The sequence below is a fragment of the Ranitomeya variabilis genome, chromosome 2 (genome assembly GCF_051348905.1).
Source record: "Ranitomeya variabilis isolate aRanVar5 chromosome 2, aRanVar5.hap1, whole genome shotgun sequence".
Classification (NCBI taxonomy): Eukaryota; Metazoa; Chordata; class Amphibia; order Anura; family Dendrobatidae; genus Ranitomeya; species Ranitomeya variabilis.
Genome location: NC_135233.1, coordinates 421950979 through 421973986, shown reverse-complemented (window position 1 = coordinate 421973986; position 23008 = coordinate 421950979). Strand labels below are relative to the sequence as shown.

The 23008-nt window shown below is 45.4% G+C and overlaps 1 protein-coding gene across 6 annotated transcripts in view; it reads left to right on the top strand.

Annotated features, from left to right (window-relative positions):
* DENND2B (DENN domain containing 2B) overlaps positions 1-23008 on the top strand; it is a 325270-nt gene that overhangs the window by 49989 nt on the left and 252273 nt on the right. For 2 of the 6 annotated variants that reach the window (XM_077286623.1, XM_077286622.1), the window contains exon 1: positions 20130-20258. The exons of the other annotated variants lie outside the window; for them this stretch is intronic. The gene's annotated coding sequence lies outside the window, so the exon portion shown is untranslated. Of the gene's footprint in view, positions 1-20129; positions 20259-23008 lie in introns of those variants that run through there. 6 annotated transcript variants of the gene reach the window in all.

Below are 23008 nucleotides of genomic sequence, written 5' to 3'. Positions count from 1 at the left end.
CATGCACTGTCCTCCCTCCCCCACTGCATCTAGTTCACTCTCTGACTTTGAACCAGTTACAGAAGAAGTAGTAAGCAGGCTCCTTGCATCTTCTCGCCCGACCACTTGCACCAGTGACCCCATTCCGTCACATCTCCTCCAGTCCCTTTCCCCGGCTGTCACCTCTCACCTAACAAAAATATTCAACCTTTTCCTCACTTCCGGTATTTTTCCCTCATTTAAGCATGCCATCATACATCCATTACTTAAAAAACCCTCCCTCGACCAAAATTGTGCCGCTAATTATAGACCTGTCTCTAATCTTCCCTTCATCTCTAAACTCCTCGAACGCCTGGTCCACTCCCGTCTTACCCGCTATCTCTCAGATAACTCTCTTCTCGACCTTCTTCAGTCTGGTTTCCGCTCTTTACACTCTACTGAAACTGCCCTCACTAAAGTCTCTAATGACCTGCTAACAGCTAAATCTAATGGTCACTACTCCATGCTAATTCTCTTGGATCTCTCTGCAGCATTCGACACTGTGGATCATCAGCTCCTCCTCACTATGCTCCGCTCCATCGGCCTCAAGGACACCGTTCTCTCCTGGTTCTCCTCCTATCTCTCTGACCGATTCTTCACTGTATGTTTTGCTGGTTCCTCCTCCTCTCACCTTCCCCTTGCTGTTGGGGTTCCTCAAGGATCAGTCCTAGGCCCCCTCCTCTTCTCTTTGTATACTGCCCCTATTGGACAAGCAATCAGTAGATTTGGTTTCCAGTACCATCTCTATGCTGACGACACCCAATTTTACACCTCTTCTCCTGCTTTCACGCCGACCTTCTTAGAAAACACCAGTGATTGTCTTACCGCTGTCTCTAACATAATGTCCTCCCTCTATCTGAAACTGAACCTGTCAAAAACTGAACTCCTCGTGTTCTCTCGCTCTACTAACCTACCTTTGCCTGACATTGCCATCTCCGTGTGTGGTTCCACCATTACTCCAAAGCAACATGCCCGCTGCCTTGGGGTCATCCTTGATTCTGAGCTTTCATTCACCCCCCACATCCGATCACTGGCTCGCTCTTCTTACCTGCATCTCAAAAACATTTCTAGAATTCGCCCTTTTCTTACTTTCGACTCTGCAAAAACTCTTACTGTCTCACTTATTCATTCTCGTCTGGACTATTGTAACTCTCTACTAATCGGCCTCCCTCTTACCAAACTCTCCCCGCTCCAATCTGTCCTGAATGCTGCTGCCAGGATCATATTCCTCCCCAACCGTTACACCGATGCCTCTACCTTGTGCCAGTCATTACACTGGCTACCCATCCACTCCAGAATCCAGTACAAAACTACTACCCTCATCCACAAAGCACTCCATGGCTCAGCACCACCCTACATCTCCTCTCTGGTCTCAGTCTACCACCCTACCCGTGCCCTCCGCTCCGCTAATGACCTCAGGTTAGCATCCTCAATAATCAGAACCTCCCACTCCCGTCTCCAAGACTTTACACGTGCTGCGCCGATTCTTTGGAATGCACTACCCAGGTTAATATGATTAATCCCCAATCCCCACAGTTTTAAGCGTGCCCTAAAAACGCATTTGTTCAGACTGGCCTACCGCCTCAACGCATTAACCTAACTATCCCTGTGTGGCCTAATAAACAAAAAAAAACCTAACAAAAAAAAAACCATAATCCGGTTCCTCGCATCATGTTCTCATACACTTTATGCAGTTAATAGCACTCTGTGTCTGTACTGCTACATACTTAGGCTGCCAACTGGTTCATGCAGCTTTACATGAATACCTGAGCCTTAAGGCCCCGTCTCAAATAGCGAGATCGCTAGCGAGATCGCTGCTGAGTCACAAGTTTTGTGACGCAACAGCGACCTCAGTAGCGATCTCGCTATGTTTGACACGTAGCAGCGACCAGGCCCCTGCTGTGAGATCGCTGGTCGTGTCGGAATGGCCTGGACCTTTTTTTGGTCGTTGAGGTCCCGCTGGCATCGCTGAATCGGTGTGTGTGACACGGATTCAGCGATGTCTTCACTGGTAACCAGGGTAAACATCGGGTTACTAAGCGCAGGGCCTCGCTTAGTAACCCGATGTTTACCCTGGTTACCATCGTAAATGTAAAAAAAAACAAACAGTACATACTCACATTCCGGTGTCCGTCAGGTCCCTTGCCGTCCGCTTCCCGCACTGACTGACTGCCGGCCGGAAAGTGAAAGTACAGCACAGCGGTGACGTCACCGCTCTGCTGTTAGGGCCGGCACTCAGTCAGTGCAGGAAGCGGACGCCGGGGGACGCGAAGGTGAGTATGTACTGTTTGTTATTTTACATTTTACACTGGTAACCAGGGTAAACATCGGGTTACTAAGCACGGCCCTGCGCTTAGCAACCCGATGTTTACCCTGGTTACCCGGGGACCGGCATCGTTGGTCGCTGGAGAGCGGTCTGTGTGACAGCTCCCCAGCGACCACACAGCGACTAAACAGCGACGCTGCAGCGATCGGCATCGTTGTCAGTATCGCTGCAGCGTCGCTATGTGTGACGGGGCCTTTACACTATGGCTGGTCCAAATAACTAAAGCAATTGTTACCATCCACCTCTCGTGTCTCCCCTTTTCCTCATAGTTTGTAAGCTTGCGAGCAGGGCCCTCATTCCTCCTGGAATCTGTTTTGAACTGTGATTTCTGTTATGTTGTAATGTCTATTGTCTGTACAAGTCCCCTCTATAAGTTGTAAAGCGCTGCGGAATATGTTGGCGCTATATAAATAAAAATTATTATTATTATTATATTATGTAATTTTGGCATTATAAGATCTGGGAATTTTACATGTTTGATTCATGTTGATAGTCAAATTATTGACTAATACCTGTTTGATTTGTGTTTTGAAAGTGTGGGTAAAAAAATCTACATTTTGATCCAACTTTTATAGACACATTTTGATATCTAATATGCTTTTATTTATTCGTTTTGGGAAAAGGGCTTTAAGTTGAATTTTTTTTTTTTATGTTTTGTGTTTTTAGTATTTATGTTACTCACTTATATAGCGCCATTAATTCCACAGCTCTGTACAGACATCATAATCACTGTCCCCATTAGGGTTCACAATCTACATCACTTATTAGTATGTCTTTGGGAGTGTGGGAGGAAACCGGAGAAAATCCACGCAAATGCTGGGAGAACTTACAAACTCCTTGCAGATGTCGTCCTTGGTGGGATTTGAACCCAGGATCCCAAGACTGCATTGCTACCCACTGAGCCACCATATACTATAATAAGGGAATATAGTACCGTATATTCCCTTATTGTGTAAAAAAAAAAAAAGTTTTATGAAGCTCAACAACAGTTGATTGTGTGGCAGTGGGCGCCAGTGATCCACATAATATCATATCCCCTGGATCACAACTCTAAAGCGCTGCTGTCAGTGATTGACACCAGCGTTTAAGGGTTAAACAGCAGCGATCTGCGCTACCGTAGTGTGACCACTCAAATGTCACTATTAATCACAATCGTCAGCAATTTGTTTGTTCTTTCTGTTAATCTATTTCTTGAATGAAGCAGAAGTGGAATATTTTTGACAGAAGAGAAGTCCCAGTGTGACAATTACAGTAAAGATCTCAGAAAATGAAAATGTAGTTTCACAGTTGGAGATTACACAGATTGTTTTTAATTTTGCCAGTAATGCTGGGAAACATTTACCAGGGTTAGTTACTAAAGAATAGCCGTTTTATGTTCACAGCTAGCACGCTGAATTCCTGAGATGTTTTGGATTGTCATAACTTTCTCTAACATTGGTTACAGAACAGGAAAAATAATGGGGATGAGAGGCATCCTTACCTAATCTAATCTTTGACTTAGTCACGTTATAACCCCTCAAAATATTGTTAGCATCCTACTGAATTAATTATTCATATGTTGAGTCCTGTGAAACATTCAGCAGAACAGCGGGTGCAGCTCTGGGTATAATACAAGATATACTGTAACTCAGGATCTGTACAAGATCAGTAATGTAATTTATGTACATAGTGACTGCACCAGCAGAACAGTGAGTGCAGCTCTGGGGTATAATACAGGATGTAGCTCAGGATCAGTAATGTAATGTATGTACAGTTGTAGCCAAAGGTATTGACACCCCTGCAATTCTGTCAGATAATACTCAGTTTCTTCCTGAAAATGATTGCAAACACAAATTCTTTGGTATTATTATCTTCATTTAATTTGTCTTAAATGAAAAAACACAAAAAGAATTGTCCTAAAGCCAAATTGGATATAATTCCACACCAAACATAAAAAAGGGGGCGGACAAAAGTATTGGCACTGTTTGAAAAATCATGTGATGCTTCTCTAATTTGTGTAATTAACAGCACTTGTAACTTACCTGTGGGACCTAACAGGTGTTGGCAATAACTAAATCACACTTGCAGCCAGTTGACATGGATTAAAGTTGACTCAACCTCTGTCCTGTGTCCTTGTGTGTACCACATTGAGCATGGAGAAAAGAAAGAAGACCAAAGAACTGTCTGAGGACTTGAGAAACCAAATTGTGAGGAAGCATGAGCAATCTCAAGGCTACAAGTCCATCTCCAAAGACCTGAATGTTCCTGTGTCTACCGTGCGCAGTGTCATCAAGAAGTTTAAAGCCCATGGCACTGTGGCTAATCTCCCTAGATGTGGACGGAAAAGAAAAATTGACAAGAGATTTCAACACAAGATTGTGCGGATGTTGGATAAAGAACCTCGACTAACATCCAAACAAGTTCAAGCTGCCCTGCAGTCCGAGGGTACAACAGTGTCAACCCGTACTATCCGTCGGCGTCTGAATGAAAAGGGACTGTATGGTAGGAGACCCAGGAAGACCCCACTTCTTACCCTGAGACATAAAAAAGCCAGGCTGGAGTTTGCCAAAACTTACCTGAAAAAGCCTAAAACGCTTTGGAAGAATGATCTCTGGTCAGATGAGACAAAAGTAGAGCTTTTTGGGCAAATGCATCAACATAGAGTTTACAGGAGAAAAAAGAGGCATTCAAAGAAAAGAACACGGTCCCTACAGTCAAACATGGTGGAGGTTCCCTGATGTTTTGGGGTTGCTTTGCTGCCTCTGGCACTGGACTGCTTGACCGTGTGCATGGCATTATGAAGTCTGAAGACTACCAACAAATTTTGCAGCATAATGTAGGGCCCAGTGTGAGAAAGCTGGGTCTCCCTCAGAGGTCATGGGTCTTCCAGCAGGACAATGACCCAAAACACACTTCAAAAAGCACTAGAAAATGGTTTGAGAGAAAGCACTGGAGACTTCTAAGGTGGCCAGCAATGAGTCCAGACCTGAATCCCATAGAACACCTGTGGAGAGATCTAAAAATGGCAGTTTGGAGAAGGCACCCTTCAAATATCAGGGACCTGGAGCAGTTTGCCAAAGAAGAATGGTCTAAAATTCCAGCAAAGCATTGTAAGAAACTCATTGATGGTTACCGGAAGCGGTTGGTCGCAGTTATTTTGGCTAAAGGTTGTGCAACCAAGTATTAGGCTGACCCTCAGCCAATACTTTTGTCTGGCCAATTTTTGGAGTTTTGTGTGAAATGTTCAATTTTTTGCTTCATTCTCTTTTGTGTTTTTTCATTTAAGATAAATTAAATGAAGATAATAATACCAAAGAATTTGTGTTTGCAATCATTTTCAGGAAGAAACCGATTATTATCTGACAGAATTGCAGGAGTGTCAATACTTTTGGCCACAACTGTACACAGTGACTGCACCAGCAGAATAGTGAGTGCATCTCTGGAATATAATACAGGAGGTAACTCAGGATCAGTAATGTATGTACAAAGTGACTGCACCAGCAGAATAGTGAGTGCAGCTCTGGGGTATAATACAGGAGGTAACTCAGGATCAGTAATGTAATGTATGTACACAGTGATTGCACCAGCAGAATAGTAAGTGCAGCTCTGGGGTATAATACAGGAAGTATGGTAACTCGGGAGATGTATGTATGCAGCAAGTGAGTATTTTGGGGTATTGCTACATGAAAGCTTTAAATAATTGGTGCCTTAAATCTTGCGATCATTTAGAATTGTAAAGCAATTTTAATACCTGTATGTATTTTTGTACAGGTGGGAGAGACGTCTGTGTGATCAGACTCCTGTGCTCTTGCGATTGTATTAAAAGCCTGACGATTGGGAGAATACATAGACCTCATGGGGCGGCAGAGTAGCCATTTGTCTTCAGTCCTGACCCTATAGCAGTGTTGTGTTCTGCCTCTATTGCAGATCTGTCACTGCTGATGGTACAGACGTCTGATAAATGTGGGGAATGGGGTTTACAGTCTGGTTTGTACTTTGTTGACTGCAGATCTAGAATTCACATTTGCCAATTATTTAATTTGCTATTGTTATGGAAATATTAGGGTTGGATAAATATATCCCTGTGTGTGCTGTGGCCGCTCCCAATTAGACTGAGTATTTTGAGCGCTCATCAAGAATGGACTGTACACAACTGTGACAGAACAACATTCCATCAATACTGACACTTTATTGTACATACATAGTTTTATATTTTCACATAGAAAGGAGTGGTTAGGGGTTGTCAGGGGTGGTTAGTTAATTATCATATTGTCTAGCTCCTCTGTCATTGGTTATCTAAACATATATGGAATATTGTGATTAATGCTCATATGACTGCTGATCAAGCAACTAAACTCGAGTTCTCTGTCTAGGACAAAGTGGAGACACCTGACCAGCAGTCACCAAACATCTGACTCTCTTCTGCTTTTAGGGGTGGAAAACTCCATATAATCTGTCTGGCTTATATCAGTTTGTCAGCCATTTTAAACCATTGATTATAATATATATATTAGCTGTGAGCATATAAGTATATATTTGATTATAGAGGAGTATACATGCAAGTGAGATCTACATGATATATATATTTCTATCACAAGCCCCCCTTAGATATCACTTGCCCTAATCCTAGCCTCCTGTCCCAAAGCGCTGCAACTCTTTTGTGCTGTTGGCGAACTGACACAAGCCTAACGCCTGTGCCCCACTCCATACAGACTTTTCGCAAATGGGCGGTCAGGAGATCTGTCCCTAACGGGGGTTCGTTGCAATCAGTCTCTTAGTCAATAGCAGGTGTAGTGAGCGATGTGCAGTCTTTATCAGGTAGGTCATCTGTTCGGTCAGGCAGGGCATCCACGACATCATTCTGGCTTGGGTGTCATCTTCTGGTAGGGGAGCTTTCTTGCCATGCGATGAGTGGATCCAAGCGAGTCTTCCCTCCAGTTTCACAGAGTTTGGTGTCATCAGCAGCACTTGAGCAGGACCATCAAATCTGGGATCGAGTGGTGTTCTCCTTACAAGCTTTTTCACCAACACCCAGTCTCCTGGCTTCTAGGAGTGCATACCGGACACTGAATCTGGATCTGGCAATGAAGAAAAAAACTCGAGAATGGATGTTAGCAAGTTTCTTGGTGATTTCAATTACAGAAGCAGACAAAGTATCATATTGCATAATCAGCTGCTAAGGGAAAGGATACCCCTAACCTGGGACTAGACACAAACAAAATTTCATATGGTGACAGCTTTTCTGGGCCTCTGGGAGTGTGCCTAACACTGAGTAGTGTGATTGGGAGTGTGTAGGCCTAAGTCTGACCCTACTGCTGACTAGATCTCTCATGTGAGGTTTGCTGTGAATGCAGGTCCCTGGTCACTCTCTATCACTTCTGGGACCCCATAGCTGCATATCTCGTCTCTGAGAGTAGCTTCTTTGCAGTAGTCTTTGCTGACTGGTTCCTCACTGGGAAAGCTTCTGGCCATCCTGAGAACACGTCCGCGACCACAAGGGCATATTCGAATCCTCCACTTGGCGGCATCTGGATGTGGTCTATCTGGATCCTCTGGAAGGGGGTACAGTGGTCTGGCAAGACGATGTGTGGGAACTTTCTTCATTCTCCCAGGGTTGCATTTGCCACAGGTCAGACAGCTGTTTATGAACTTGGCTGTTAGGGTGGAGATTTCTGGAGCGAACCAGTAAGCACCAATCGGATCATTCATCTGTGTCTTTAATCTGTGTGTGGGCCCATGTGCCCACTGGACCACCATATGGTACATGCTTCGGGGTAAACAGGGTTTGTAGTCCATTTAGTATACCCTTCCTTCTTCATGTGTTGCTCACTTCTGCATCCAGCATTCCATCTTGTCCTTTGGGGCTTGCTCTTGCAACTTTTTTGAGCAGATCCCAGGATGTCATCTTGTCAGGTTTCCTGTCTTCAGCCGTCCTGTAGTAGCCGTCCGGCTCTACGACCTCTTCCACTTGTCCATATTGTCTTCCCTTGACTGTTTCTTTGGCTGCCATATCCGCCATGTTGTTGCCTCGTGCCCCTACTGTGTTCAGTTTTCCATGCGCTTTGACTTTTAGCATTGTCACCACTTTTGGAAGTTGAAGTGTGTTCAGCAGGTCCTTAATGGCTCCATTGATGCTTCACGGTTGCTCCGCTTACTGTGAGGAAGTCCCTTGCAGCCCAGATGGGTCCGAAGTCGTGTGCTATGCCATGCAAGTACCTTGAATCGGTTCACATTTTCTCAGTCTTGTCTTCTGCCATCTGGTAGGCCTTCATCAGCGCTATCAGTTCTGCTTCCTGGGCTGACAGACTGGGCGGCAGACTTCTGGACCACAGGATCTCTTGATTGCTGGTCGCTGCACCTCCCGTGTGGAATCTTCCTTCATCATCTGCAAATCTGGAGCCATCCACATAGAGGATCAACTCTGGGTTGGTCAGTGGCTCTTCTGCCACCTTGGGTAGTCCTGCTGTTTCCTGTTGCATGATGCTGAAGCAATCATGGTCATCCGTCCGGAGCAAATTCAGATCCCTGCAGAAGGTATCATGCAGATTTTGATCAGACTTTTTTGAGCAGATCCGTATCTGTATCCCCCCTTGGGAGTGGGAGTAGAGTGGGCGGATTGAGGACTGTGCATCTGGAGATGGTGACATTGTTGGGCAGGAGTAGAGAGCACTGGAGGCGAAGATGCCTGGCGGTGGAGAGATGTTTTAGCTGGGTTTGGTTGAGGATTGCCGAGATGTCATGCGGAGCCAGGATTTCCAATGGTTTTTCCACTGATGTCAGTAGTCCTGTCCAGGAGGGCGTGTGCTGCAACTGCTGCTCTCATGCGGGAGGAAGAGGCTCCCCTTGCAACTGGATCCAGGCAAGCTGAAAAGTAGTCCGAAAGTCTCTGCTTTCCCCCCTGAAGCTGTGTCAGGACTCCAGTAGCAAGGCCTTCTCTTCTCATCAAGTAGAGACGGAATGGCTTCTTGTAGTCAGATAGGCCTAGTGCTGGCGCTGAGACTACAGAGCCTTTTAACTTCTTGAACGAACTGAAGGCCACATCTGTCTGGAGGAACGGGGTCACACTGACGTATTCACACAGAGGCTGCATTAGGATGGAAGCATCAGGGATCCAGGCTCTGCAATATGAAACTAGACCAAGGAAGGCCTGTAGCACCTTTGGAGTCGGAGGGACCATCTTCTCCACTGTGGTCTTCCGGTCATCTGTCAGGTGTTTCGCCTGGTGAGCAATACAGTGTCTCTGGAACGTAACTTGCTTCAGACACCACTGGACTTTGTTCTTTGAGATCTTGCAGTGCTGCTCCGCCAGGTAGAGTAGGAGATACAAGGAATGGGCTTTACACGTGTCAAAGTCAATTGCACAAAGGAGTAGATTGTCCACGTATTGTAGCAGGGTTACTTCTGCATGTTCTGCGACCCAGTTGGTGAAGACTGTGGACATTGCTTTGGTGAACTGTGAATGGCTTTTCTGGGCTCACTGTGGCATCACTGTTCATGTGTGGTGTCCCCCCTGGTGCATTAAGGCAAACAGGAACTGGTCATCCGGGTGAAGGGGGAACACTGGAGAAAATCTTAGTCAGGTCGGTCACTGTGAACACTTTTGCTGTGGCAGGCACATTCGAGAGCAGAGTGTGCGGATTCGGCATAATTGTTTCAAACTCTGTGGCGTCATTCACAGCTCTCAGGTTATATACCATTCTGAACTTGGCTGGCTCTCCTTTTACAGTCTTTTTCTTGACGGGGAAAAGCGGGGTATTGCAAGGCGATGTGCGAGGAACAATGATTCCTATTTCCAGGTAGACCTTCAGTTGGTCAGAGGCAGCTTGACTCTAGGCCTGGCCTGGGCCTTACGAGGGTATGGGGTACATGGCTTGAGTGACACCCGTACTGGGGCAACTTGAGGTTTTCTCACGTGCTGGGGTCCCTTAGACCATAGACTTTCTGGTACTATGTCCAGTACCTCCTTGAGTAGGCCTCATTGGTTGCTTAATGTTCTTGTAGGGCCGCCAGCATGACTCTTCTTGGGTCAGGGATGAAGAAAGTGTCACTGTCCCATCTTCGTGGAACACTGTGGTTGCCTTCAGCTTCTGCAGTAGGTTCGCTCCCAGCAGGTTGAGTGGCAGGTCCTTTACACCACAAACTGGGACAGGATAGAGTGTCCTGGCTGAGTGCACACGCTCAGTGGCTTTGTAAGCTGAGAAGGTCTGACTTGACCATCAATGCCCATGCGAGACACAGAGAATTCTGATAGGCAGGTGGGATCAGCGAGTTCCACAGGTGTCATCACACTTCTGGCTGCACCACTTTGGATCTGACAACGCCATCCACTTTAAAGGTAATTTGAGGTATTGGTCCTGCAGATGAAGTTTTACATGTCAGGAGCGTAGTGTCTTGCGGACCTGGCTTGCTTGCCTCTGTCCTATGGACGGGGTACTTCACTGCTTTCTGCACTTCCTCCTTGACCTGTTTCTCTGGACCAACTCTTGAGTTGCATGGGTCCAGTCTCTTCGGGGGCGTGGGTGCCCTGCACTGGTTCTGGAAATGGCCAAACTTGCCACAGATGTAACTCTTGACACTTCTTCTGTCTTTGTAGGGTGGTTGCGCTTCCAGGTTAGTAGTCACCATGAGAGGGGCTGTCTTCTGCACCCCTGGTTGGGACTCAATCCCTTTGGCTACTGTGGACAACGGCATGATGGGTACTGTAGCGGCAGCGGGGTCCGGCCTGCTGATTGAAGCTGCGGTGGTAAGACGGGGCCTGCAGGTGCATTTGTGGCGAGGCCCGGGGGTGCCATGAGACCGGCGGCTGCATCCAACCCAAGGTCTTGGGGCATTACAGGGGCTGCGGCTGCATCTGCCGTCACTTCTTACCCCTGGTCTGACATAGCTTCTCCCCTTTGCTATCCTTATTGAGGTCGGTGTCTCCTCTCTGGAGTCTGCAGCGGCTCTTCCTGTGTGTTGATCGGCACTTTGCAGCGTCTTCACCTCTGGCTCCCCTTCTGGTGTTCTCAGCAGCACGGCACCCTTTTCCTTCTTCGCGCTCTTTGTGGTGCTATAATGGCGGCAGTTTTGGTGACAATCGGCAATAAACAGTCTCCTAGGCGCACATAAAACATTTTTTCTGGGTCAGTCCACTGCTATTGACCTGTTCCTAGGCCTAGCCACTATCAGTGGTTTCCTGATTGGCTGTCTCAGTCCATGCCCAAAGGCCTGTGTATCTGGTCATGAATGGTGAAGCCCAAGTCTTGGAATACTTGCATTACTCTGCAATGAAACTTCTTTACAGACTCTGTCTTATCTTGGCTCATGTCATGGCTTCTCCTGCCAATCTGCCTTTGGCCCACTCTCTGAGTTGTTCAATTAGCTGTGGCCCTGACTCCCAAGCGTGTACGTCTGATTCTGCTGGAAGTTTGAATTGTTCCTTCATGATTGGCCAGAGTGCATCACCTGCTTCTATTTTCATTCATGGCCCAGAGATCATTCCAGCTGGCTGCATATGTTTGCTGCTTCTGCTACTTTCTTCGGTAAAATGGCATCCCTGGGTCTGGACTATTGTCACCTGACTTGAAGTGCAGTGCACATACTGTAATGGTGGTGCCTCTATCTGCCCTTGCATTCTTGGTGCCTGTGGGTTTCTTTTCTAGTACTAGACAGCATGTATGATGTTCCCTCTTCATCTTCATCAGAGGAATAGTTGTGACAGCTTGTACTGGGGTCGTACACTGACTGATTTTGGACTTAGAAGTTGCTTTTTTATGTGAGGATGTCTCCCCCCTTGCTGAAGCTATGATTGATTAGGATTATAGTTTCATGTTGGTGTGAATGTGGATGTAGGCAGCTCTGACCGGTGCTGAAGCTGTACATTATCAATACATGGTGATATCAAAGTTCATGTAAAACCTTAAGGGTTACAATATTGTTGACTGTGAAATGAGGTAACGGAGGATCTGTCAGTGAGCTCGTTCTGATATCACTCCTCCCCCCTCTGCACCCAGGGCTGAGCTGTCTGCTACCTGATGTGTCTAGGGCTGCCCACTGTAGGGGGGGCTTTCACCTTCTCTCCCCGATATCACAACTGGCAATGGCTGGACTGTGCCAGGGACACCTTGTGCTGTAAGCACCATATTGTTTGAATTGGGCGTTGGCCCAGCCGGCAACACGGAGGAAAAAAGAGGAAGAAGAAGGAGGAGGGGGTGATGAGTGAGACAAAGGAATAGTAGGAGGGGAGAGAGAGAATGTGGAGAGAGAGGGAGGAGAAGATGGAGGGTATGGAGGAGAGAGATAGAGAGGGGAAGAGAGAGAGAGAGAGAGAGAGAGAGAGAGAGAGAGAGAAAAAGACTGACAGAGAAAAAAGGAGGATAGATGAGAACAACAAGAATAATAGAGAGGAGCAATTATGCCTTCTCCCTGTAGGGAGGGACGGGGCGCGCCACATACTGTGCAAAAATAACTACCTATACCATGGATTCTGCTAAAAGCAGACTGATCAGATTCTCCCGTCTCATACCCACAAAAATCACTTCCTGGTTTGCTCATATAACTTTCTGTACCATCTAAACGATGTAAGCTCTGCTGCTACTTCATACCATGTATTAGTATTCAGCAATCTAACATCAGCTAACTTCCCTTATTTTCCTTTCTACGTCATGCCACTCTGCAGCTTGAAGTCTGCCATTCTAATGAATTTCACGTACTTTATACCTTCCAAAAATCTTCACATACTTAACACCTTCGTATTCTGTCACTATCTACTGACTTTCCTGTTGCTCGGCCACTCTATTCCCCATGGCAAAAGCAAAAAATGAAAATGAAAAACACACAAAAATGAGAAAAGAAAACAGTACTAAAAAAAACTTCTAAAAATGAGTATATAAAACACTAAGTAAAACTCAAAACGATAAGAAAAACCTTCAAAAACTTAGTTCACAACCAAAAACTCAAAACTTTGATACAAGAGTAAAAAAAACTTTTTTCAAAAATAAATAAATAAAAAATAAAAAGGTAAAGAGATTGAAGATTGAGGAAAACTTAATTAAAAAACTTTAAAATGCCGCAAAAAGAAAGACCCTTTAAGAGAGTAAAAAAAATTAAAAATGAAAACGGCTTTTCTCTTTTTTTTTTTTTTTATCCTTTAGAATCTCTTTAGGTCACATCAAAAAATGATAGATACAACTTAAATTTCACTTCACAAAAAAAACTACACATACCCAGCACTGCAGCTGAAAACAGTCCGGAAAAAAAAATGTGACAGTTTGATTTACAATGCATATCTCTCTGCTAAACAGCACGGAGAAAGAGGAAGTTCGGACAAGAGAACTATTTCTGCTTCTTAAAGCGGCAATAGTACATGACACAAACAGACAGATAGACAATCCGAGAGACGCCCTTTTAAATTCTGTGACACATGCAGGTTGCGCTGGGAACAGACTACTGCCAATCGCACTGGCACGCATATGCCGGGTTCTACCACCCTCCGCTCCGGTCGTCCTGACTGGCCGCCGGCTACGGGAATCTGCAGTAGCCCCTCTAAGTTATCACTACCCGTGCCTGGAACATGGGACTACCTGTCCCGAGACCTCCTGTCTCTCCTATGCACGGGAATCCTGCAATAACTTATCGAGCGATTTGGCCTCCTGCGGTCTGTTTCTCAGCAACCACAAACAAAAGTCACTTTTTCTTCCTCTCTCGGATTTTACACAAAACATATACACGGTCCACAGCAGACACCTCCCAGGGTGGATTCGTGGCTACGGATTTTTTTTTTTTACACTACCTGGGAATTTGTGACCACACCTGACCGGCAAGAGGCATAGACAAGGACCGGGCACAGGGGACTTTCAGGTAAGATGATAACATTTTCTTACCTTACTTATGGAGCTGCGCAGTCTCCTGCCCCTGTGCCAGGCCACGCTACAACTTCCGTATCTCCAGTCAGAAGGATCCCGTGCTTTCATCCGTGCCTCGCTATTGGGCGCCATTCTGTTATGGAAATATTAGGGTTGGATAAATATATCCCTGTGTGTGCTGTGGCCGCTCCCAATTAGACTGAGTATTTTGAGCGCTCATCAAGAATGGACTGTACACAACTGTGACAGAACAACATTCCATCAATACTGACACTTTATTGTACATACATAGTTTTATATTTTCACATAGAAAGGAGTGGTTAGGGGTTGTCAGGGGTGGTTAGTTAATTATCATATTGTCTAGCTCCTCTGTCATTGGTTATCTAAACATATATGGAATATTGTGATTAATGCTCATATGACTGCTGATCAAGCAACTAAACTCGAGTTCTCTGTCTAGGACAAAGTGGAGACACCTGACCAGCAGTCACCAAACATCTGACTCTCTTCTGCTTTTAGGGGTGGAAAACTCCATATAATCTGTCTGGCTTATATCAGTTTGTCAGCCATTTTAAACCATTGATTATAATATATATATTAGCTGTGAGCATATAAGTATATATTTGATTATAGAGGAGTATACATGCAAGTGAGATCTACATGATATATATATTTCTATCACACTATAATTTGTGTAGTGTTGGTGTGATACTTTAGAAGAAGCTCAGACTATCCCAGGAAGGTTGTGATCCTGTCAGAGGTGTACTCATACATGAAAGGGCCCCATAGCAAAAATCGGAGTAACCTCATCCCCTCACTGAGAATTGCGCCTAATATGCAGTTTTTTTTTAAATTAAGATAATGATCACCGTTGTTTCATAAACTGAGTTTTAGATCGCCAGATCCCCTGCTTCGCTTCATACGTCAGGTGAAAGTCTTTGCAACCACCACTGGGGGGAGCTCAGGACAGAACCAGTCCATGCAGCTTGTTCTGTTATTTGAGGGGCTTCGGACCCCCTTTGGAGTAACCGCATCACACCCCAGAATTCAAATTGAAGAGAATTTGTTTATGCTGGTCAACCTACTAAATTTTAGGGGTGATGGAGATGCTGTCACACATGTGCGGTCTCTTCTAATTATGAGCGCTCATCCAGCAGTTCACTTTAATGGAGGGTAACCCCCAATGGCTGACCCCCAAGGATCAAAGGCCGATCTATACACATGTACAGTATATTAATAAGATTTGTGGTGGTGAGTCTTAAGAAGATATGTTTTATGAAACAGGCAGTATGCAGCTCTGATGTGTATGTATAGGCTGTGTACACAGTGGGTAAAGAAAGTATTCAGACCCCTTTTAAATTTTTCACTTTTTGCTTCATTGTAGCCATTCGGTAAATTAAAAAAAAAAAAGTTCATTTTTTTTTTTTCATTAATGTACACTCTGCATCCCATGTTGACTGAACAAAAAAAAAGTAGAAAGTTTTGCAAATTTATTAAAAAAAGAAAAACTTAAATATCACATGGTCATGAGTATTCAGCCCCTTTGCTCAGACTCTCATATGTAAGTCCCATGCTGTCCATTTCCTTGTGATCCTCCGTGAGATAGTTCTAGTCCTTCATTGGAGTCCAGCTGTGTGTAATTAAACTGATAGGAAGTGATTTGGAAAGGCGCACACCTGTCTATATAAGGCCAGTTTCACACGTCAGTGGCTCCGGTACGTGAGGTGACCGTTTCCTCATGTACCGGAGCCACTGACACACGTAGACCCATTAAAATCAATGCATCTGTTCAGATGTCATTGATTTTTTGCGGACCGTGTCTCCGTGTGCCAAACACGGAGACATGTCAGTGTTCGTGGGAGCGCACGTATTACACGGACCCATTAAAGTCAATGGATCCGTGTAAAACACGTACCTCACACGGACGTTCTCCGTGTGGCGTGCAGGAGACAGCGCTACTGTAAGCGCTGTCCCCCCCACATGGTGCTGAATCCGTGATTCATATCTTCTGTGCAGCAGCGTTTGCTGCATAGAAGATATGAATAATAGTGTTTAAAAGAAAGATCTACCTGTCCGCCGCCCTCCCACCCCCTGTGCGCCCCCCCCCGCTGTTCTGAAAATACTGACCCGCTTCCCTCGTTGGCTGTCGCTGCTTCCTGTCCTGGCCGCTCCTTCTACTGTATGCGGTTACGTGGGGCCGCCGATTACAGTCATGAATATGCGGCTCCACCTCCCATAGGGGTGGAGCCCTGACCTAAACCCAATGAGCATCTCTGGAGACCTGAAAATGGTGTCCACCAACGTTCACCATCCAACCTGACGGAACTGGAAAGGATCTACAAGGAAGAATGGCCGAGGATCCCCAAATCCAAGGGAGGAAACTAGTTGCATCATTCCCAAGAAGACTCATGGCTGTACTAGCTCAAAAGGTGCTTCTACTCAATACTGAGCAAAGGGTCTGAATACTTATGACCATGGGATATTTCAGTTTCTTTTTTAATAAATTTGCAAAACTTTCTACATTTCAGTTTAGTTTTTTTTTTTTTTTTAGTCAAGATGGGGTGCAGAGTGTACATTAACCCCTTTCTGACCTCGAACGGGATAGTACGTCCGAGGTCAGAACCCCCGCTTTGATGCGGGCTCCGGCGGTGAGCCCGCATCAAAGCCGGGACATGTCTGCTGTTTTGAACAGCTGACATGTGCCCGCAATAGCGGCGGGTGAAATCGCGATTCACCCGCCGCTATTAGCTAGTTAAATGCCGCTGTCAAATGCAGACAGCGGCATTTAACCGGCGCTTCTGACCGGGCGGCCGGAAATGAGCGCATCGCTGACCCCCGTCACATGATCAGGGGTCAGCGATGCTTCTGTATAGTAACCATAGAGGTCCTTGAGACCTCTATGGTTACTGATCGCCGGTAGCTGTGAGCGCCACCCTGTGGTCGGCGCTCATAGCACACCTGCATTTCTGCTGCATAGCAGCGATCTAATGATCGCTGCTATGTAGCAGAGCCGATCGCGTTGTGCCAGCTTCTAGCCTCCCATGGAGGCTATTGAAGCATGGCAAAAGAAAAAAAAAAGTGAAAAAAAATTAAAAAAAATATAAAAGTTTAAATCACCCCCCTTTCGCCCCATTCAAAATAAATCAGTAAAAAAAAAATCGAACCTACACATTTGGTATCGCCGCGTTCAGAATCGTCCGATCTATCAATAAAAAAAAAGCATTAACCTGATCGCTAAACGGCGTAATGATAAAAAAATTTGAAACCCCAGAATTAAGTTTTTTTAGATCGCCGCGACATTGCATTAAAATGCAATAACGGGCGATCAAAAGAACGTATCTGCACTGAAATGGTATCATTAAAAACGCCAGCTTGGTACGCAAAAAATAAGCCCTCAACCGACCCCAGATCATGAAAAATGGAGACGCTACGGGTATCAGAAAATGGCGCAGTTTTTTTTTTTTTTTTGTTTGTTTTTTTAAGCAAAGTTTGGAATTTTTTTTTACCACTTAGATAAAAAATATGACCTGGAGAATCATAATAGCATGTCACTTTTAGCATTTAGTGAACCTTGTAAAAAAGCCAAACAAAAAACAAGTGTGGGACTGCACTTTTTTTGCAATTTCACTGCACTTGGAATTTTTTTCCCGTTTTCTAGTAAACTACATGCTAAAACCAAAGATGTCGTTCAAAAGTACATCTCGTCCCGCAAAAAAATAAGCCCTCACATGGCCATATTGACGGAAAAATAAAAAAGTTATGGCTCTGGGAAGAAGGGGAGCGAAAAACGAACACGGAAAAACGGAAAATCCCAAGGTCATGAAGGAGTTAATGAGGAAAAATGAACTTTTATGAATATACCAAATGGCGGCAATGAAACAAAGAGAATTAAATGTAAAGGGGTCTGAATACTTTGCTAACCCACTGTATATCGGACAGTATATGGAGAACAGATAGAGGAGTGCGCTAAAGAAATCAAGGGTTAACTCCTCTGCCAGCGCTAAGATCCTGGGATCCTCAGCTTACTGTGTTCCCCTTCTATTTGTCCTTTGGGGCAGGGATCTCGTTACTCTGTAAATGTGGAAGCAGATGGCGTCTTTTATAATGGAGGAAACATGCTGAAATGTCCACATCTCTGCTCTCCCTGACATCCATCCAGCGCAGGAAGTATGATGACATCATAGTACACAGCAATTTGACATCACAATGCAGCGTAACGTTGTCATCCTAGTACACAACCCGCTGGAGCCTGAGTACCCGATACCACAGTGATACAATGTAACGACACTACATCTGTGAGGCCTGAGTACCCGATACCACAGCGATACAATGTAACAACACTACATCTGTCTGTGAGGCCTGAGTACCTGATACCACAGTGACACAAGGTAACAACACAACATCTGTGAGGCCTGAGTACCTGATACCACAGTGATACAATGTAACGACACTACATCTGTGAGGTCTGAGTACCTGATACCACAGTGATACAATGTAACGACACTACATCTGTGAGGCCTGAGTACCCGATACCACAGTGATACAATGTAACGACACTACATCTGTGAGGCCTGAGTACCCGATACCACAGTGATACAATGTAACAACACTACATCTGTGAGGCCTGAGTACCTGATACCACAGTGATACAATGTAACAACACAACATCTGTGAGGCCTGAGTACCCGATACCACAGTGGTACAATGTAACGACACTACATCTGTGAGGTCTGAGTACCCGATACCACAGTGGTACAATGTAACGACACAACATCTGTGAGGCCTGAATATCTGATACCACAGTGATACAATGTAACGACACTACATCTGTGAGGCCTGAGTACCTGATACCACAGTAATACAATGTAACAACACAACATCTGTGAGGCCTGAGTACCCGATACCACAGTGTCACAATGTAACGACACTACATCTGTGAGGCCTGAGTACCTGATACCACAGTGATACAATGTAACGACACAACATCTGTGAGGCCTGAGTACCCGATACCACAGTGGTACAATGTAACAACACAACATCTGTGAGGCCTGAGTACCTGATACCACAGTGATACAATGTAACGACACAACATCTGTGAGGCCTGAGTACCCGATACCACAGTGGTACAATGTAACGACACTACATCTGTGAAGTCTGAGTACCCGATACCACAGTGGTACAATGTAACGACACTACATCTGTGAGGCCTTAGTAACCTATATCACTCTGGTACAATGTAACGACACTACATCTGTGAGGCCTGAGTACCTGATACCACAGTGATACAATGTAACGACACTACATCTGTGAGGCCTGAGTACCTGATACCACAGTGATACAATGTAACGACACAACATCTGTGAGGCCTGAGTACCCGATACCACAGTGGTACAATGTAACGACACTACATCTGTGAGGTCTGAGTACCTGATACCACAGTGGTACAATGTAACGACACTACATCTGTGAGGCCTTAGTAACCTATATCACTCTGGTACAATGTAACGACACTACATCTGTGAGGCCTGAGTACCTGATACCACAGTGATACAATGTAACGACACTACATCTGTGAGGTCTGAGTACCCGATACCACAGTGGTACAATGTAACGACACTACATCTGTGAGGTCTGAGTACCCGATACCACAGTGGTACAATGTAACGACACTACATCTGTGAGGCCTGAGTACCCGATACCACAGTGATACAATGTAACGACACTACATCTGTGAGGCCTGAGTACCCGATACCACAGTGATACAATGTAACGACACTACATCTGTGAGGTCTGAGTACCCGATACCACAGTGATACAATGTAACGACACTACATCTGTCTGTGAGGCCTGAGTACCCGATACCACAGTGATACAATGTAACAACACTACATCTGTGAGGTCTGAGTACCCGATACCACAGTGGTACAATGTAACGACACAACATCTGTGAGGCCTGAATATCTGATACCACAGTGATACAATGTAACGACACTACATCTGTGAGGCCTGAGTACCCGATACCACAGCGATACAATGTAACAACACTACATCTGTCTGTGAGGCCTGAGTACCTGATACCACAGTGACACAAGGTAACAACACAACATCTGTGAGGCCTGAGTACCTGATACCACAGTGATACAATGTAACGACACTACATCTGTGAGGTCTGAGTACCTGATACCACAGTGATACAATGTAACGACACTACATCTGTGAGGCCTGAGTACCCGATACCACAGTGATACAATGTAACGACACTACATCTGTGAGGCCTGAGTACCCGATACCACAGTGATACAATGTAACAACACTACATCTGTGAGGCCTGAGTACCTGATACCACAGTGATACAATGTAACAACACAACATCTGTGAGGCCTGAGTACCCGATACCACAGTGGTACAATGTAACGACACTACATCTGTGAGGTCTGAGTACCCGATACCACAGTGGTACAATGTAACGACACAACATCTGTGAGGCCTGAATATCTGATACCACAGTGATACAATGTAACGACACTACATCTGTGAGGCCTGAGTACCTGATACCACAGTAATACAATGTAACAACACAACATCTGTGAGGCCTGAGTACCCGATACCACAGTGTCACAATGTAACGACACTACATCTGTGAGGCCTGAGTACCTGATACCACAGTGATACAATGTAACGACACAACATCTGTGAGGCCTGAGTACCCGATACCACAGTGGTACAATGTAACGACACTACATCTGTGAGGTCTGAGTACCCGATACCACAGTGGTACAATGTAACGACACTACATCTGTGAGGCCTTAGTAACCTATATCACTCTGGTACAATGTAACGACACTACATCTGTGAGGCCTGAGTACCTGATACCACAGTGATACAATGTAACGACACTACATCTGTGAGGCCTGAGTACCTGATACCACAGTGATACAATGTAACGACACAACATCTGTGAGGCCTGAGTACCCGATACCACAGTGGTACAATGTAACGACACTACATCTGTGAGGTCTGAGTACCTGATACCACAGTGGTACAATGTAACGACACTACATCTGTGAGGCCTTAGTAACCTATATCACTCTGGTACAATGTAACGACACTACATCTGTGAGGCCTGAGTACCTGATACCACAGTGATACAATGTAACGACACTACATCTGTGAGGTCTGAGTACCCGATACCACAGTGGTACAATGTAACGACACTACATCTGTGAGGTCTGAGTACCCGATACCACAGTGGTACAATGTAACGACACTACATCTGTGAGGCCTGAGTACCCGATACCACAGTGATACAATGTAACGACACTACATCTGTGAGGCCTGAGTACCCGATACCACAGTGATACAATGTAACGACACTACATCTGTGAGGTCTGAGTACCCGATACCACAGTGATACAATGTAACGACACTACATCTGTCTGTGAGGCCTGAGTACCCGATACCACAGTGATACAATGTAACAACACTACATCTGTGAGGTCTGAGTACCCGATACCACAGTGGTACAATGTAACGACACAACATCTGTGAGGCCTGAATACCTGATACCACAGTGATACAATGTAACGACACTACATCTGTGAGGCCTGAGTACCTGATACCACAGTGATACAATGTAAGGACACAACATCTGTGAGGCCTGAGTACCCGATACCACAGTGTCACAATGTAACAACACAACATCTGTGAGGCCTGAGTACCTGATACCACAGTGATACAATGTAACGACACAACATCTGTGAGGCCTGAGTACCCGATACCACAGTGGTACAATGTAACGACACTACATCTGTGAGGTCTGAGTACCCGATACCACAGTGGTACAATGTAACGACACTACATCTGTGAGGCCTTAGTAACCTATATCACTCTGGTACAATGTAACGACACTACATCTGTGAGGCCTGAGTACCCGATACCACAGTGATACAATGTAACGACACTACATCTGTGAGGCCTGAGTACCTGATACCACAGTGATACAATGTAACGACACAACATCTGTGAGGCCTGAGTACCCGATACCACAGTGGTACAATGTAACGACACTACATCTGTGAGGTCTGAGTACCCGATACCACAGTGGTACAATGTAACGACACTACATCTGTGAGGCCTGAGTACCTGATACCACAGTGATACAATGTAACGACACTACATCTGTGAGGTCTGAGTACCCGATACCACAGTGGTACAATGTAACGACACTACATCTGTGAGGTCTGAGTACCCGATACCACAGTGGTACAATGTAACGACACTACATCTGTGAGGCCTGAGTACCCGATACCACAGTGATACAATGTAACGACACTACATCTGTGAGGCCTGAGTACCCGATACCACAGTGATACAATGTAACGACACTACATCTGTGAGGTCTGAGTACCCGATACCACAGTGATACAATGTAACGACACTACATCTGTCTGTGAGGCCTGAGTACCCGATACCACAGTGATACAATGTAACGACACTACATCTGTGAGGTCTGAGTACCCGATACCACAGTGGTACAATGTAACGACACTACATCTGTATGTGAGGCCTGAGTACCCGATACCACAGTGATACAATGTAACGACACTACATCTGTGAGGCCTGAGTACCCGATACCACAGTGGTACAATGTAACGACACTACATCTGTGAGGCCTTAGTAACCTATATCACTCTGGTACAATGTAACAACACTACATCTGTGAGGCCTGAGTACCCGATACCACAGTGGTACAATGTAACGACACTACATCTGTGAGGCCTGAGTACCCGATACCACAGTGATACAATGTAACGACACTACATCTGTGAGGTCTGAGTACCCG